This window comes from Panthera leo, chromosome B2, assembly GCF_018350215.1.
Source record: "Panthera leo isolate Ple1 chromosome B2, P.leo_Ple1_pat1.1, whole genome shotgun sequence".
NCBI lineage: Eukaryota > Metazoa > Chordata > Mammalia > Carnivora > Felidae > Panthera > Panthera leo.
The window spans coordinates 142,113,664-142,129,519 of record NC_056683.1 but is presented as its reverse complement, the minus strand read 5'-3'; the positions used below and the strand labels follow the sequence as shown (position 1 = coordinate 142,129,519).

General features: G+C 44.1%; 1 protein-coding gene across 6 annotated transcripts in view; it reads right to left on the bottom strand.

The window, feature by feature from the left end:
* Positions 1 to 15,856, bottom strand: part of SYTL3 (synaptotagmin like 3) — a 96,470-nt gene that overhangs the window by 60,814 nt on the left and 19,800 nt on the right. The window lies entirely within an intron of this gene.

Below are 15,856 nucleotides of genomic sequence, written 5' to 3'. Positions count from 1 at the left end.
AATGATCAATTTATTATGTTTACAGCAGCAAACAGTGGCGTGAAGGATAGTCAACACAAAATCCAACGCTGCCTATTTGGCTAAGAGGGAACTCATCCCTAGGTTAGGTTAAGGTTAGTTTGTGTTAACCACGACGTTTACTAAGAGCTAACAGAGTAGCTGAGAAGTTTCCTGGAAGGCCCTGAAGTCTGGAATATGGGATCAGTGTACTTCATGGAGATCCGGGACCTGGGTCCGAGTGGACCACCTGAGAAACAGGGGAAATGACCTGTTCTTGCCCAGCTGCTCGGCCAACACCCGCTAGGGTACGTCTACACCCCTACACCTCCAGTCTTGGTCACATGTGGAACAGGATGCAGGGCCCTTTATATGCTCACTGACTGAAACCAAAGTCCCCAAATGCATTGTGCTCTTCAACAGTTCCCAAATTTCTGGAGAAGCCACTGTCAACCTCAAAAAACCTTGGAAATGTAGAATTGTTAACATCCTTTTAGGATACAAAAAAGTAAACACACAGATATTACAAGTTATCCACACCCTTAAAATGATGTGCCACAAAACTTGCCAATTCCTGGGTTATGAAAGTTTAAGAAAAATTAAAACTGTACCTTACAAATTCTCGTCTATGTTTACCGAAATAAGTGTTCTCCACTGGGTTCTTTTAGGCTATATATGAACTCAAATGCGTTTTTCTGAATGAATGCTTACAATTGCTGTAAATGTAAGCAAATTCACAAATATATGTCCATCTACATGTTTTTAAAAGAAATACCCTCTTTCTCTACGGAGTTCTAGTAATTGTTAGAAGATACTAACCATCTTTCCCCCTTTGTCTAGTTAGAAACTATTATGTTCTCTGATTAGTAAGTAAACCATGATTCCCAATGCTTAGCGACTAGAACAAGAGAAAAATACACGGGGCATTTATAAATTGTGATAGAAGAATTTTGATAATCAGTCACTACCGTTCAGAGCCAAAATATATAAAATGTTCAACTGTGATATGTGTCTAGAGAGACAGAGAAAAGTTTGCACCATAAAATTGAATATCTAGTCTTTGAGAACTCAGCACCTCGAAAGGGCCCCCTCTGGCGCAAGAAAGCAAGCAAGGGATCAACCACCAGGGGAAGTTTGGAGAGATAAACGGGCCAGTGGTGAATTCACGCCCCTCGAAGGGCCACACCCACCAATTTCTCCATGCCTGTGGGGGCCTCCTCCATCTTTATCAGCAGGGCAAGGTCTAAGTATCAGATGAGGAGAGTCAAAGAGCAAAATCAAATGTGGAACCAGGAGGCTTCCATCGAATGGATGAACTCCACTTCCTGGATTTCTTTTCCTGGTGGTGGTGACCCTTTCAGCTAATCAGGGCTGTCACGCTTTGCAGCCATTATCCTTGTGTCCAAAAGCATCCGTATACAAGCCGGGGCCGGGAATGGGGCAAGGGCTCAGACCGGAAGGAGGTCGGAGCTGAGAATTCATCAGTGAGTCAAACCACCACCCCCTACAGTCAGCAGTGGCTAGCCAGACACAGGTGCCTGGCTGAGAAGTAAGCGCCCAGGTGCATGGCCAGGAAAGGAGAGCTCAGTGGAGGGAGGGGGGAAGCTGAAGGCACCCGAGTAAGTCAGTGTTTTATTACCAAGTCCTCCTCTAGCCTAGTGCTCTAGGTTTCAGACAGAATTAAAATATACGTCGCCTGGTGCCAGTCATCTAATTGAACATCCCAACTGAGTACTTGTGAAGTTCAACAGGAGCTTATTTGGCAGGACAGATTTGGACACAAACTTGCACAAATTTGGTCTCTCGGGCTTGTCTGTGTTTAAATAATAGAAGGATAAAAATGCCACAGTCCTAAACCACATGCCAAACAGCACTTTTTTACTTTGAGGCTGTTTGCTTCGAGAACAGATTTGAGCCGGATCTCCCTAAACACTTCTTGCAGAACCAGCCGTTCCTAAGCAATGATTCCCTAAGACCCTTAATAAAGGCTCCCTGTGCACACCAATCCCAAGCTGCAAAGGGATTTGTCTTATCGTCTAAGACAGAGGTGAGCAGATCTTGCAGTGATGACACCATCACATCTGTCCTCAGTAGGGCCAGCGCAGGGTAGACTGACTCACAGTAACCAGAAGAAGCGTTTATTATTTCTTCCCAGATGATTGATCAGAATCTGCCTATGAAAGCTTCTTGGAATGAAATATGGCCCTTTGTAGCAACGTGGATGGAACTGGAGAGTGTGATGCTAAGTGAAATAAGCCATACAGAGAAAGACAGATACCATATGTTTTCACTCTTATGTGGATCCTGAGAAACTTAACAGAAACCCATGGGGGAGGGGAAGGAAAAAAAAAAAAAGAGGCTAGAGTGGGAGAGAGCCAAAGCATAAGAGACTGTTAAAAACTGAGAACAAACTGAGGGTTGATGGGGGGTGGGAGGGCGGGGAGGGTGGGTGATGGGTATTGAGGAGGGCACCTTTTGGGATGAGCACTGGGTGTTGTATGGAAACCAATTTGACAATAAATTTCATATGTTGAAAAAAATAAAAAAAATTAAAAAAATTTTTTAAAAAAGCTTCTTGGAACATTTTCTGAGCTCAGCAATAGGCTAATGCTTTTACATTCCTCAGAATGGAGACTTGCGTCTTTCAAACTTCTTCAATCAATTGCCAAATACATCTCAAAAAGCAGAAGCCGAGGGTTGTGGGGACAGCAGAAGATGCAGAACTAGGAGACCTGAATTCCGTGCCTGACCTTGTCAGTAACACTGCATGAGGATCACTATCATCATAAATGCCAAGCTCGTGGTGCATAGCCAGCTCTTACTACACTTCTGGAGGTTCCAGCGTCCGTTTTCATAGCCTTGACCTCTGCTAATGCTGTCATTTCATCAGTAAACAGGAAATAACAGTTGGAAAGCCCTTTGCAAATTCCAGCATACACACTTGTTCAATGATACAATGAACGGATGACCCTAACAGAAAGACAGTCTGACCTGTTACTCTCAGCGAGCAGTGAGCCCAACAGGCCTGTTGGAAGGCAGTGTTATTTTGCATTTAATTACTTGCATCTGCAGATGGCTAGCTGTCCCATCCACGCTGGATGCTCTTCAGAAAGTCAGCATGATGTCCCTGGAGTTGCTTAATGTATCTTCCACCATGCAAAGGACAAGAAGTGGAAAGTCGGTCTGCAGAGTCAGGATTCCTAGAAGGCCTACAGAAGCACGTTTCTCTGGGCAGATCTGTTCTCCACCCAACGTCCTGATGGCCAGGGTGCCTCAAGAGTGCCCTGGTGGCTCATCAGACAAACAGGCTTCAAAAAGCCCAAGTGAAGAAGCCTAATATTGTAAAACTGAGATCAACCTAACCGCTTTGCATGAGCTTGTCCACCTGCATGGTCATTCCCAGCCAGAGCAACCTTGTGCATGCAGACAGCTGATTTTTTTTTTTTTTTTTTTACTTCAAATAATCTTGCATCTAAGATGGTTTTTAGTTACAAAGCAAAACAGGTTTTTTTTTTTTCCTGCCAGCTCAGTAGATTGGCTTTCAACATTTTTACAGGAAAAAAAAGACTGATCATTGTGATTAAATCCTCGGTAACTAGGGGAGGGCTCGGGGAATCGAGATGAAGATACAGAAATGACTGTATCGAGCTGTCACCACCACTTCTTGTGAAACATTAATAACTCTGCCTCACTGGACCGCAGAGAGAAGGCAGGTCCCCTCTGTGTCACTCTCAGGGCTGTATCCACAGCCCCAAGCGTGACTGAGGAGCAGGGCAGGGGCCAGTGAATGCAAGCAGCTTGGTGAATGAGTAAAAATGCCCAGCTCTGTGGGGAGCACCCTGGGGACTGAAGAGATAGGATGGGACCCTGCTGGCGGTAAGCACTGAGGTCTAATGTGTGTCAGACTCAGGCACCCGGCAGAAACCGTAAATGAGGAAAGCGGGCCATTGTGAGACAGTAAGGAAGAGTGGGCGCCACGGTGAACGGGAGAACCCACGGCCCATTTTAAGACATTAAAACGATAAATATTAGACCCAGGCCCCAAATATTAGACGCAGGCCCCAAAATAAACAAGGCCTGTGGGCTTATGCAGCCTGTTGGCCACAAGTTTGTGACTCTTGGTTTGTTACATCGGATAACTAATTGACAAAAGTGAGAAAAATTCCACTGTGGCCGCACAGAGCTGCGCTTAAGACCTCAACAATAAAAATCAGATTAGAGGGACGCCTGGGTGGCTCAGTTGGTTAAGCATCTGACTTTGGCTCAGGTCATGATCTCACAGTTTGTGAGTTTACGCCCCACATTGGGCTCTCTGCTGTCATCACAGAGCCCACTTTGGATCCTCTGTCTCCTATCTCTGCTCCTCCCCTGCTTGCATGCTCTCTCTCAAAATAAATAAGTAAACTTCAAAACAAATCGGGTTAGATGCTGCACATCACCCTGTCTTCCCCAGAGATTGAAGGGGGGCTTCCCCATCACTCCCCTGCACCACCACATGAATGGCGAGAGATAGGGAGCACGTAATAACTGAAGAGACAATGGAGAGCCTCTGACAAAATGCCAGCCGGCAGGAGAAACAGAGTCCCGAAGACCAGAGAAGTGGCCTTCTCAGAAGGTGCACCACAGGGGAATCCAGGGCACATTCCAGAAAGCACTTGGTTTTCAAAAGTACCTAAGCCCAGCCTCCAGGAGAAGGAAACAGAAAGACATAAGGACAAGCCAGGCTGACATGAAGAGACATCAGACTCTTTTCGGAAAGAAAAATCTAGGAAACTAACAACACAAAAGCGGAGTGACTGGTGACCAACCAGAAGGAACAGAACTAAGGGCCTAGGAAATGGAATCAGTGACACAGACTCAGTAGAGGCGCTGTTCTAGAACATGAACTGAAAAGAAAAGACATTAAATGTTGCAGGAGAAGATAACACAAATGGGGGATACAGAACAAAGCCAACCTACATATTAAAAGGTATTTTTTAAGAAGCAAGGGCAAGGGGCATAAAAGATCATCAGAATAGTCACATCCAACTGAAGAAAATGTTACTGAGTCAAAAAACAAGCTGACCTTCACCCCCCCCCCCACCTCCGTTAGGATGACTATTATCAAAAACAGGGACGCCTGGGTGGTGCAGCTGGTTAAGCGTCCAACTCTTGATCTAGGCTCAGGTCATGATCTCACGGTTTGTGGGTTTGAGCCCCTCGTTGGGCTCTGCACTGATGTGCAGAGCCTGCTTGAGATTCTGTCTCTTTTTCTCTCTGACCCTCTCCTGCTGGTTCTCTCTCTCTCTGTCTCTCTCAACATAAATAAATAAACATCAAAAAATAAAAACCAACCAACCAACCCCTGAAAATAACAAGTGTTAACGAAGACGTGGAGAAGCGGGAGTCCTTGTACACTCTTGGTGGGATTATAAAATGGTGCAGCTACTACAGGAAAGAGTATAAAAAAATTAAACATGTGAGGACCATATGAGCCTGCAATATGTCCCAAAGAACTGAAAGTAGGGTCTCAGAGATATTTGCACACCCATGTTCACAGCAGCATTTTTTACAACAGCCAAAATGTAGAAGCGACTCAAGTGTCCATCAACAAACTAATGGCCAAACAAAATGTGACATACTCGCCCTATGGAATGTACAGCCTTAGAAAGGAAGGAAACCTGCAATATCGCTGCAACACGGAGGAGGCTTGAGGACATCACGCTCAGTAAAATGAGCCGGTCATAAAAAGACAAGTACTGTACGATTCTACGTCTAGGAGTACCTAGGATATGCAAATTTACAGAGACAGAAAATAGAATGCTGGTTTTCAGCGGGAGGAAGAAATAAGGTGTTGTTTAATGGGTACGAAGTTTCAGTTTTGCGAGATGAAGAAGTTCTGGAAACAGATGGTGGTGATGGTCATACAACATGAACAGACTTAATGCCACTGAACTGTAGACTTAAAATCGCTAAGTAGTAAATTTTATGTTGTATATATTTTACCATGATTTAAAAATATATACATATATATATTTTTTAATCATGGTAAAATATACATATATATATATATATATGTATATATATATATAAACAAGCGGGGCACATGGGTGACTCAGTCAGCTGAGCGTCCAACTCTTGATCTCAGGTCAGGTCCTGATGCTGGGATTGTGGGATGGCTCCATGCTGAGCGTGGAACCTACTTCAGATTCTACCCCCCCTTCTCTCTCTCTCTCTCTCTCTCTCTCTCTCTCTCTCTCTCTCCCTCTGCCCCTGCCCACTCCCACTTGCACAACACTACAACACTCTCTCTCTCTCAAAACAAAACAAAACAAACAAAACAAAACAAAAAACAAAAGCAAGAAATCCAAGGGATAACTCAAAGGAGCTTGAGGGAGGGCTACTGATATCATCCTCAAATATGCCATGACTCAGACAATATGCCACCCACTTGCTCTTCTGGGGCAAAAAATCCTTCAAGAGGCACTTTAGTTTATTGAAAAATGAATCAAAGTGAAGAACTTGCACATTGGCAAATCATGGTCTCAAAAGATTGGCAACTAGTGCCTGAATCTATTAAAATTTAGACTTAGTTTACTAATTGTAAATATAATCCTAAAACCGTGCAGGTGACAAACATAATTACTGAGGGAGATATTATAAAACATAAAAGTAATAATTTATAACAATATAGATACTTCAAAATATTTGACAAAATGAATAAAATTTATAAAACATTTCTGTCTCTGTGGATTCCTGTCTCTACTCTGGATACCGCATGTGAGTAGAATCATACATTTTTCCTTCTAGCTTATTTCACTTAGCATAATATTTGCAAGGTTCATTCACATTTTAGCATGTGTTAAATTTTCATTCTTTTTTATAGCTGAATGATATTCCATAGCATGTTTATGCCACATTTTTTTTTATCCCTTCATCTGTGGATGGACACTGGGTTGTTTCCCCCTTGTGACTATTCTGAATAATGCTGCCATGAACACCAGCTTATTATCTGAATATGTGAAAGCTACAGATTGTTGTCAAAACCAGCATTAATATTTTCATTTTGCTATTTCAGGTGGCAGAAGGCTTTACAATACACTAGCTCTTAGGATCTGTCAGCATTCATTCATTCATTCATCCATTTATTTTAAGTAGGCTTTATGCCCAACATGGGCTTGAACTCACGAGCCTGAGATCAAGAGTCACATGCTCAGGGTGCCTGGGTGGCTCAGTTGGTTAAGCATCCACCTTCAGCTCAGGTCATGATCTCATGGTTTGTGGGTTCAAGCCCCACGTCGGGGTCTGTGCTGACAGACAGCTCAGAGCCTGGAGCCTGCTTCAGATTCTGTCTCCCTCTCTCTCTGCCTCTCTCTCTCTCTCTCTCTCTCTCTCTCTCTCTCTGCTTCTCTCTCTCTCTCTCAAAAATAAATAAACATTAAAAAAAATTTTTTTAAGTCACATGCTCAACTGAGCCAACCAGACACCCCAGGATTTATCAGCATTTATAAGATTCAAATTTTAAATACTTGCAGTTCCTAAATCGAACTGAAAATGAACTCAGATACCTTTAACACATAAGATTATACATTATCTAGGATGTTATGTGCATTCTACCACCCTTTCCCAAGCATAAGGCAACATAAATTTACTGCCCCTAGATTATGGAGCCTTAAATATAAAGTAACCATTGAAAGAGGGCTCTGTTCAAGTTAACAGTTTCACTGCCTTATTAGCAAGTTTTTACAATTTTCAAAGGGGAAGAAATAATTGATTTCTTATCTGATGACTTCATTTCTGTTGTTATAAAAGTATTCTTCATATGGGTAGCAAAGTACATAGCAGAATTAGGCAGACATATTTCTTTCCATTTGTTTATTTGTTGTTTATTAAATTTATTTTAGAGGGGGAGAGAGTATACAAGCGGGGGAGAAGGGCAAAGAGAGAGAGAGCATCCTAAGCAGGCTCCATGGTCAGCACAGAACAGATGTGGGGCTTGATCCCAGGACCCTGGGATCATGACCTGAACCAAAATTAAGAGCCAATGCCCAACTAATTGGCTGAACCACCCAGGCACCCCTCTTCCCTTTTAAAGAAATAGTTTTGTTAATTTCTTTAAAAAAAACATTAAGTGTAAGTTTGAATCTGACAAAGATATCACAAAAGTGAATCCCATCATTACCAAAGCATTCTAAAGATAGAAGAAGGTGTTTCAGATCTCATACAGAGGTCAGCTTTAACATTAGCGAGAAACCCGTGGGCAACTTTCTTTCAACAAAATACTGATTCTTAAATATCTGCATTAATGGAACGGTACAGGAGTTGAAACATCTAAAATCGCCAAATCCACACATGACTTCTCTCTGGCGTTGGAATGTGCTTTGGTCTGACCTAAGGGCATGGGTAGGCTGTTGTGGAAATTCCCATGAAGACATGACTTCAAAGGACCCACCAGCCTGCCCGGCATCCCTACGCCTGCCAGTACCCTTAACTCTAGCTCAGAGTGTTAACTGAGGCAACACTTCCCTACCAGGCAAAGTGCCAGCTGGGATGGCAGCCTCCTCGCTCTGACCTTCCCTGTCGGGTGAAAAGTTTCAGCTCAGCTGAGTGAGGTGACAATGTCAAGTATGAATAAGAGAATTAATGGTACAGAAAGCTTACTAATCTCAAAGAAAGGTTTTAAAAGCAAGAGCCTGCCATGACTAATCAAGCACTGATCGCAGAAGAAATTTCAGCCTCGACAAAAGGAATGATAGTCAAACTACTGTGAAGGTATTCCCTTTGGTACGCACAAAATACTTTTCAAAATAAAATTTTTCTCAAAATGTCCTATAAATGTCTACCTTTTTACTGTATGTTTTAGTAGCATAAGACTTCAAAGAATATTAAACAGTCATTACTTCCATCTGGTCAATGGATTAGAAAGGACGTCATGATCCTATATCTGATTACCATCTATCGCATTCCTAGAGAAAGCAATATACACAAGCCGTGTGAAACAGCCATGCTGTCGTGAGGACCAAAGCAGATGCCATCTGTAAGTCAGAACTGACAGGAAAAAAACACTTCATTTTCAAAGAACAAAAGGCTTTTCCCTTGTGAAATTAGATTCAGTGGCTAATCTCTCAAAAATGTGCAAGAGGGGCACCTGGGTGGCTCAGTTGGTTAAGCGTCCGACTTCAGTTCAGGTCATGATCTCACGGTTCGTGGTTTCCAGTCCCGCATCTGGCTCTGTGCTGACAGCTCAGAGCCTGGAGCCTGCTTCAGATTCTGTGTCTCCCTCTTCCTCTGTCCCTCCCCCACTTGCACTCCATCTCTCTCTCTCTCTCTCTCTCTCTCTCTCTCTCTCTCTCTCTCTCTCTCTCTCAAAAAGAAATAAACATTAAAAAAAAATTTTAAGAAAGAAAGAAAATGTGCAAACATACAACTATGTGAAATATTTTACTCAATATATTTAACTTGTGTATACTTTTTGGTGTGAAACACATGAGCATAGTCTCCATCAGCAATGTTCAAAACCAGATTAGAAAAATTGCTTCTTGGCCTTTCGGCTGAGATCAAGTATTAAAATGAGATTAGAAAAAAAAATCAGGTCTTGAAATAGAAGACAGGCAGCAAAGAAATGTCACTTTAACCCTGGCATCAAACTAAACTCCTTCTTTTCCAGCTCTCCCATACCACACCCAGCATTCAATTTCTTTTCAATATTTCGTAGAGTTAGACCTTTTACTCACACGAAGAGCAGAAGTGTTTACAATAATGACCGCAAATTATTCCATTCTCATACATTGGCTATTTCCCTTGATGGGGATAAAGTGGGGATTCAGTATTTTATCAAAACATGGGATTAGGAAAACACCGGGGGTAGCAGTCTGAAAGTTCAAAGATTATATTTTCCAAACTCTGGGAAGTTTAACTTTAAACAGGAAATACAATTGTTAGAGAACTTGTCTTGAAATGTCACTTGATTTTCAACAACAATTATTTTACGCGTTGCAAAAAATACGTCATCCTCTAATGATATCTTTACATCTAAATCCCAATCTAAAATGTATTTGGACGACAACAACAAAAATCCCCTTTAATAAATTCCAAAATCGTATTTAACCCTTACTGCTCTGCAGCATTAATGCAAATCCCAACCTGAGAACTAAGAACGTGACAATAAATGCCAACGTCTGTATCAGTTTGGAACGGGACACGCTTAGGTTTCTGTCCGTTAGCCTCAGGCATAGTTCATCACAGGAATGTGAGCAGCCCATACTCTGAAATCAACAGTACTGCCCCCTACCATCTGAAACCCTAACTCTAAAATCTCTGCTCTAGTTATTTTATAAATAGCAAATGTGCCTAATGAAACCGAGAAAGCATTCCAACAAAGCTCTGAGGCTAAAGAATGAATGAATGATTGTTTATGGTCACAGCCGATTACGAAGCAAGAGAAACGATCACAGTTTGAAGAGAAAATGTCTTGAACACGTGTAAGTCCTCAGCAATCTACTTCAGGGAGATGAGCAGGTTTTTTCTAGACACGTGGAATTTGATGCTATTGCACAGTAAATAATTTTGAAGGGAAAACAATCAGTGTGAACCTAAGCCATCAACCTCAATCTTATTTTTTAAAACAAAAGCTAAAACAAACAAGTAAATATAAAGCTTAGTCTCCTTGACCTATTTCAACATGGTTGTTAACCTCGTGCCATTTCATCGCGGAAACTGTCTGTATACTTGAGGGTGGGGGGTTGTGGTAATCAACCAAAGAAGCAAGGATATTTATGTCTCTTTCTCTTCTTTCCTTCTCCTAAATCAGCCTCTTTGGATGGCTCCTGCTAAGGACAATATACGTCTCCTCACGACTGGAAGCAACTTTCAACCAACTTTGTTCTCCCAAGTCCTTTCCAACTTGTCTTTGTTTCCTGGGGTCTTTTCTTACTGCTTCTCTTTTACTCCCAAGTTCTTTTCGCCTCCAGCCTCATCACTTCATAGCCCCTTCACCGCAAAGACTCTCTTGGATCATTGGCCTTCATCTTCCTGTCCCCTGGGTTGCCCTGCAGAACGCTGGTCCACTTTGGTATGGCTTTCTTTTGGCAATGGTTCACACCCCATTTCCTATGGTCCAATATCCAAGGTCTTCTCTCTCTCTTTTTTTTAATGTTTATTTATTTTTGAGAGAGAGAGAGAGAGAGAGAGAGAGAGAGAGAGCCCAAGCAGGCTCTGTGCTGATACAGGGCTCAACCCCACGAACTGTGAGATCATGACCAGAGCCAAGATCAACAGTTAGACACTTAACTGGCTGAGCCACCCAGGTGCCCCCAAGATCCAAAGTCTTTTGAGTGGCTTTTCTCCCTTCAGGTAGGACGGGGCAGAGATCTAGGAGGGATGGAATTCAGGAGACCAGGGTTTTCATCTAACTGACTCCCTGACCTTGGGCTAACTTTCTTATGTCTCTTAGCCTCTGTTTCTTCACCTGTAAAATTAGAATAATAGTTGAAGCTGCCCCATAAAAGTGTTTTAAGGTTTAAATGAAACATGCAGTGTAAAGAAATGCTAGACACTCATTCCCACACTGTCCTCTCTCCCTGAGGATGCCTGTCTCCCTCTCTCCCACTGACCCTCTTCCAGAAATACTCCAACCACAGATACTCTGAAAGTCCCCTCGAACCAGCTCAGCCCTCCATCCTCTGAGCTCCTCGTGACCTTTAGCAGCTCTTGGAGAGAAAACCTGCCTGTAGCAGAAACCTCAAAGGTCTCCTGGAACCTCCACAGAACCCCAAGGCACATTCCATAGGCCTTTTGCGCCAATTTGTAAGTTGGTTTTATTTATTTATTTATTTATTTATTTATTTATTTATTTTAATGTTCATTTATTTTTGAGAGAGAGAAAGACAGAATCTGAAGGAGGCTCCAGGTTCCGAGCTGTCAGCACAGAGCCTGACATGGGGCTCGAACTCACAAGCTATGAGATCATGACCTGAGTCAAAGTCGGACACTTAACCAACTGAGCCACCCAGGCACCCCTGGTTTTACTTTTTTAAAACTGCTAGCTTACTCCTTCTTCTTTCTGGATTTAAAAAACCTCCTTCCCTCCTCCTGGTTCCATGATGGATCCACTTCTTCCCAAGGACTGAGTCTCCAGCTGAAGGTGACCCAGGGAGAGGAAAACATGGGGCTCAATCACCCCTCTAGGACCCAGCTCAGTTATGACTGTCAAATACTCTAAAGTTTTACCAGGCTCTGCTTTGGCCCTGAAATAGGATAGCAGGGCAGGGTGACAAAACCAGAGAGAGGACATAGGGCTGCAAAGAAAGGAAAACGAGAAAGTGTGTGTTGTTATAAATTATTTCCTTCTCTCCCCATACAATTTCCTGGGGCAATGGACTCCTAGTAATGCAATTATCTTAGGTATTTTGAAAAGCAACCTGATTTCAAAATAAGGAAGCCAGGGTTTTAGAAATCACACTCTGTGTCCTTCGCGGGTAGAGTTACAAGAGCCAGGACATGACGCCCTCTCGGGTGGAGAGATTTCAACACCACCGGCTTCCCGGGAGATTGCCTCAGCCTTGTCCTTTTGTTTTGATTTTTAACTTATAGTTAACTACTAGAAGACAAAAAAAAAAAAAAAAATGCTGAATTTAATCCCTTGGCGGGCAATGTTTACCATTAGACTTCAAATACATATGGCTGATTGAAACGAGGGAAGAAAATCTTAAGACCTTTCCAGACATTCTTTGGAATTGTTTCCCACTCTCTCTAGAGCCCGGGCCTACGTGAGCACAGTGTGGCCGGCTCACAGCAAATCTCCGTCTTTCCTTCTCAAGGTAAGAAAAGCCTGCAGGGCTTGAGCAGGGAGCACTAGCAAAAGGAGAAAAGAAAAGCCTGAAGGACACTGGCCTCCACAAACCAAGGAGCACATATAAAATGTGCAGACTCAGCTGACTGAAGTCTGTGATTCGGCAGCTGCCACAGAAGTAAAGGAGCGAAGCAAAAGCTGGTCAAACCACTTCTCTCTGGATGAGGGATTGAAATGAAGCCTCGAGAAGGGACAGGAGGTTTGAGGCGATTAATGGCAGGCGCCCAATAAACACAAGCTTCCAGTTTAGGGGGAGAGAAAACCCGGCCAGCGCACGCACACCGCGTGATCTCTGTCCAGGGCCCTCGCACTTCTGCAGCAATTTTTAGAAGTTGTTTTCAAATCTCAAAGTCTCCGATGATTCTCCTAAACTCACACCAAGCAAACATTTCTCCCTCCCTCTGCGTTCTGCGATGCCCTCGTGCACGCTGACCCCAGCAGACAGAAACGCCGCCTCTTGCGTTTTCAAGGAATCGATGACCAGCACGTGCTTGCTTTGAAAAGCGGGAACCCGGGGCGCCTGGGTGGTTTGGTCGGTTAAGCGTCCGACTTCGGCTCAGGTCATGATCTCACGGTCCGTGAGTTCGAGCCCCGCATCGGGCTTTGTGCTGACAGCTCAGAGCCTGGAGCCTGTTTCAGATTCTGTGTTTCCCTCTCTCTCTCTGACCCTCCCCCATTCATGCTCTGTCTCTCTCTGTCTCAAAAATAAATAAACGTTAAAAAAAAAAATCAAAAAAAAAAAAAAAAAGAAAAGCGGGAACCCAAGCCAAACACCCTCTTTATCGTGTTCAAAATGGGTGGTTGAAAATACCAACTCTGTGGCAAAAAATGGTTAAAGACCTCACAACTTCTCTATCACGCATTTCTTCATTTCAAGTATCCGATAGAAGTCAGCTTGCCCCCTTCCAAAAGGCCTTATCTAGAGCTGCATGGGAACATGGTGGTGTGGGAAGAACCCGCCTCCGCCCACGGGCACCCCAAATCTGCAGCCTCGTGGAACAGCTTCCTCTGAGGAAGCCCTCAAAGCCGCCTCACCTGCTCCTCAACGGCAAAGGATAAGGAGACCACACTGAGGTGGGTCGGAAGGGCCCAGATGCAGTCTCAACAAAAACCCTGCCCCGGCACAGAGATCCACGACAGGGAGGGATCTTATAATCACGGGCTTTCTCCTAGAGGAGCGAGGGGTTCATGCCCCATGCCAGGAACACCAACCCGTGGGACCTGCCGCAGAGAGATGTGCCCTGAAAGGTCTGGCTTAGAGAAACGATGAGGCTTATGTGCAAAGGGGCTTGTGGTCTCACTCCCATGGAGACCCGGGACCAAAGCAAGTGTGAAAAGCATCAAGACTCTATGTGAAGGAGGTTCATTTGCTAGTATTAAAGCGCCTGTCAGAGGGGCAAGGGGCAGTTGGGACCCTCTCCAGAGACGAGCACCATTTTTGCACTGGCTCTCTACCCTGGTAGTGCAGACGTCGCACTGTCCCACTGCCTGGCTAAGGCCAGCGGGGTGAGAGGTCACGGCGTCCTCCCCCTGCCTTGCTGAAGCCAGTAGGCACGCTCCAACCTCCGCACTCCCCAGCTGCACCGCAAAGCCAGCAGGTGCGCACAGCCCACACAGAGGACACCCATTGGTCACCTGGCCCTGGCAGCCAGAGAGCTCGTGTTCCTGGGCACCACGGGACTGTAACAATCGTAAAGACGGTTCTTGGTGGGCTGCAAGCCCCAGGGCTGCACAGACAGTAGACTGAAGCACGTCCCCAGACTCCCTGTGAAAAAGATCCATTTACTTGTCCTGGAGCTTTAGCCTGAGGGACAGACTTCACGTTTGCCATAAAACTGGAGGTTATGAGCTGTTTCAGTGAACATATGCAGGGAGACACAATCCTTACACTCTCCCCTGACTTCACTACGGCTCTCTGGTACCTCCTAGGAAGGAGCTTATACACTTGTCTGGAGCCCTGAGTTTTGTAACCTCCACCCAAAGGGCACCTTCAGATCTCCTGGTCTAGAGGCCAGCTCAGTTTACGATTGTGGTCCCACAGGACTGGATATGTTTGCATACTTTAAAAGCTGCTGCCTACAGATCTGGCTTCCAATCAGCCCGAAACTAGGTTCTAACAGATCTTTCCTTTTGGAACGCTGACAGGTCTTAGCACACCAACAGAGCCCTATCGAGAATTTGGGGGGTGGGGGGCTCAGTCGGTTAAGCATCCAACTTTGGATCAGGTCATGGTCTCACAGCTCATGAGTTTGAGCTCTGCACTGGGCTCTGTGCTGACAGCTCAGAGCCTGGAGCCTGCTTTGGATTCTGTGTCTCCCTCTCTCTCTGTCCCTCCCTCACTCATGCTCTGTGTGTGTGTCTCTCTCTCCTTCAAAAATAAACATTAAAAAATTGAAAAAAGAGGAATAAATCAGGCTGCTTGGGCAATCACAAGGGTTGGGGAAGACAAGAAAGAGCTAGGGCAAGGTTGAACAACAAGGTTCATCACCCATACGAGTCCACTCCTTCAAGATGGGGAGAGGTTGCTGTTTGTCCTAATGTATAGAAACAGACAGAGAGAGTCAAGCCAAATGAAGACACAGAGAAGTACATTCCAAATGCAAGAAGAAGACGAAATCTCAGAAAAAGGCCTTAATTTAACAGAGATAAAGATAAATCTGTCTGATAAAGAAGTCAAAGTAACGGTCATAAAGATGCTGGGCAGACTCAGGAGAAGACCAGATGAATGTGGTGAGACCATCAACAAAGAGAGAAAAGATCAGCACATGCCAAACAGAAGTCACAGAGCTGAGGCATAACTAAGGGGGTTCACCAACAGACCAGACGAAGCAGAAGAACAGATCAACAATCTGGAAGACACAGCAGTGGAGCTCACCCAAACAGCAGCAAAGTGAAAAAAAAAAAAAAAAATGAAGACAACCTATGAGCCCCATGGGACAACATCAAGTGGAATAATTAACACTCACACGACAGGGTCCAGAAGGAGAAGAGAGAGAAAGGAGCAGAAAATTATTTGAAGAAATAATGGCT